Raw genomic sequence first — 3720 nt, forward strand, 5'->3', positions numbered from 1 at the left:
GGGGAGGGTCTCGTCGGTTAGCGCCTGGCCACCAGGTCTCTACCCATGAGGCCCAGTCAGGCTCAGCTCAAATGAGCAGCATGGTTTGCCTTCCTGTGGACCCACCGCCTGCAGAAGGGGTGCACGACTCCATGGGCAGTGGCTGAAGGCAGGGCCATGGCGCTCTGACCCTGGTTCACCAAAGCTGGGGACATGGAACGTGACCTCAGTGGGGGGGAGGAGCCTGAGCTTGTGCGCAAGGTTGAGAGGTACTGACTAGATGTAGCTGGGCTCACCTCGACAAGGTGTTCAAGACAGAACATATAAAGTACAGACAACAATAACAATAAACAACAATAACAATAAACTACATTAAAATGCTGTTAAAACAAAAGTTATGTTATAAAACAAATTAAATCAGGGTGCTGTAAAAAAAAACTAAAAACAAGAACATATTTGCTTTGATGTTTCTATTGACTTTATCAAATGTTTAAAATCCCCTAAAGGAATTAATTAATTAATTATATTAATCATTTAACTAATTATTGATAAGCCAAGGTATTATAGTGAAAAATGAAGAGTTTTCATGTTTTAAATGTCGTTGTGTTCCTGCAGGTCTTGATCTAGACCATCACGTGTTTCTGTTTGACCTCAGCGTTTTTTGATTGAATCTGTAATTTGCTTTTTAAATCACAGATTTGAATTTGTTTCATAAAAAGTTCGTGCTCATGTCACCGGCTGAGAGCTGCAGTTTCAACGTGCACTCGTGTCTTGACCGAGGGCCGTCCTGGCTGCAGAGCTGTCTTTACGTTTGGACCACCAGATGGAAAGCTGTGAAACCACACAGCTGTTACTCAGCAGAACGTAAGGAACTTGTTCTGCCCTGAGAAGACATCAAACCATGTGTGTGGGCGTGCTGAAGCATCAGCTGACTCCTGAAAACTCTTTCATCTTCAAACGACCTAAGACCAGTTTCTAAACGGTCTGGGAACTAGTTTGTGTTGTGAAGAAGTGTCACCTCCTCACAGCAGGTCTGACCTGTGTCGTCATCGTCCATCTCTCCGTTCAGCTCTGACGCCCTGATGAGCCGAGCCTCCATCACCTCCATCTCCATGGACTCCATCTGTTTCTTCATGCCGTCAAACTTGGTCTGATTGGACAGGAACAAGTGGTTTCTATGACAACCGTACCATGAGTGACAGCAGCAGCATTGACTGTTCAAAGAGGACGGACCACACAGAAGCTCTCCTCTCACAACATGGAGATGTAAACTACAGCTGATGGTGGAGAGCTCTTTGTGCTCCGTGGGGAAATGACAAGACTGACCTTTGACCTTTAAATACAAATAATGTAGGAATGAACATTTTTGACGTTGATCAGAAACACGTTTCCATCAAAGCAAACAACTCCATGTCAGGTTTAATATTTTTACCCTATAAAAACAGCTGTTGAGTTAATTTGTAAAGTAAACTGACATGAACTTAGTCAGTAGAGAGTTAAATGGAAAAGTTATTGACAAGTTCTCAAGTTGATTATGTCATCATTCAAAAAGTCCAGGACTATGAGAAATATGTGATGGTTTGATTCCCATCTGTCAAAGCCATTGTCCCTTCATGCTTCAGAAGATCCAGCTCCTAAACTCAGTGTGATCTCTGATGTGCCTCAGGGAACTGTGCTTGGACCACACTTTGTTCTAAAGAGAAAACTAGTGAAAAACTCATTTTAACTTTTATGAAGAAACCACTTCTGTTACATAAAACCAAGTTAACTGCAGCAAATGTTCAATACTTCAGAACTTCCTGGATGAATGAACAGAACCTGTTGTGGAGACAGCTCAACCAAAGCTCACCCCGGTCTGTGACACATTATGGTTGTTTGAGTTGTGTTTCACCTGCAGCTCCTTCAGGTCTTTCTCCAGACGGAGTCTCTCTGCAGTCTCAGCCTCCAGCAGCTGGGAGGCCGACTCCCCCGTGTTCCTTTCATCGGTCAGCTCCGACGACAGCTCTGTGATCTGAACACACATGCACACACACATGCACGCTTCAGGACTTTAATCTATGTCCATGTCTAGTCCATGAAATGTACACGTATTAGACAGTGACTTTACATTTTACAAGTTTTCTGTCATTTTTATTGTCTGAGGCCAAAAAGTTATCAAAAACGTACAATTTCTGTAAATTTAATAAAATATTTACAGACTTTTAATTATAGCTGTGATCCAAAATTCATAAAAAAGATTTCATAAATGACTGTATAGTACAAATGAAAGACCAAACTTTAGGTTTTATCAAGATTTAGTGTCCTAAAGTCTTCTGCACGTAAACAGTGTTGTTTAAATTTATTTGAGCTTTTCAAATAAATGCAAAGTAATGCTTGTTTGAAGGTTTGAAAAAGGTTTCAGTGAATAAAATATGATAAATGTTCTGGACTTATTTAGTATGATTTTCAACTCGTGTCATTTCATAAACAGTTTTCAATGTGATTAACATCCACACTCCACTCAAAGATTCATTTATTGTATATAAAAAGACAAATGCATCAAAACTAAAACATCAATTAGCTGAAAGTTTTATTTTTATTTTATCTAGAGTTGAAGTTGTCATTTTTTCCTCAGCTCAGGGAGTTCACGATTTAAAAACCACCAGAAAAACTTCATGATCCATGTGTGAAAACAAGTTTAATGTTAACTGGGATTCAGAGAGTGTGAGTTTACCCTGCTCTCAAGGCGGTCACTGCTGAGCCGCAGCTCATTCCTCTCCTTCTCCACCTTCTCCAGTTTATGTTTCAGCTGCTGGATCTCCTCCTGACACAAAACCAGTAAACACACACATGATGTCTCCATGTTGGGACTTTACAGGTCCACAAGCTGCTGCTTTGACAATGGAAATGGAAATGGAGTTCATTACAATGTAGCTAGAATAAATAACACACACACACACACACACATATTATATATATATATATATATATATATATATACGTTCATACACAAATATACAAACATACATATGTACGTTTGTATGTATGTGTGTGAGTGTGTGCATGTGTGTAATTATGTATGTACATCAAACTGTTCATTTCTAAGCAGAATGTCAACTTGAGAACAATATTTTTGTTAAGCACTTTGGTAACAGTTTCTGTTTTAAATGTGCTCTATAAATAAATCTGACTTGACTTGACTTGACTCGAACTCGCTCGTTTTCAATCTGCTGACATATTTAACACCTGACAGGTAGAAACAGAAACCTAATGTTGTTTTTGTCTGAAGTGTAGATAAAAGTGAATAAAAAAGTGTTAAAAATAAACAACTGGACTTGTTTCCTGAAGCTAAAGACGTTTCTCTTCAAAGAAGTTCGAGTGTGTGGACTTGGAATCATCATCAGCATAGATGATGCACGACATCTGCTCATCAGATAAACTGACAGGTGTGTGTGACCTTTTCCCCACACCTCGTGTGAGACAGTGAAGATGTGTGCGCACGTGTGTAACTCACATCCTTGCCACGGATCTGTTCCTCAGTGAGCTGCACCTCGATTAAAGGTCTGACGGTGGTGAAGAGCTTCCACCAGGGCCAGTCTTTGACTCCACGGTTCTTCTTGATGTTCTTCTGGATGCAGCGGATAGCCAGATGCTGGATCTGTCCAACACAAACCCAAACAGAGACAGTTTGATGAATGTGAGCTGTAAATATGTTCCTGAGCCCCGACAGTTCTGTCAGCAGGTGACGAGTAGAGAAAAGTC

General features: G+C 40.5%; 1 protein-coding gene across 1 annotated transcript in view; it reads left to right on the forward strand.

The window, feature by feature from the left end:
* myo18ab (myosin XVIIIAb) overlaps positions 1 to 3720 on the forward strand; it is a gene marked incomplete at its 3' end in the record, with an annotated part of 65905 nt that overhangs the window by 49923 nt on the left and 12262 nt on the right.

This window comes from Nematolebias whitei, chromosome 6 (genome assembly GCF_014905685.2).
Source record: "Nematolebias whitei isolate Nwh7 chromosome 6, NemWhi1, whole genome shotgun sequence".
NCBI classification, from domain to species: Eukaryota; Metazoa; Chordata; class Actinopteri; order Cyprinodontiformes; family Rivulidae; genus Nematolebias; species Nematolebias whitei.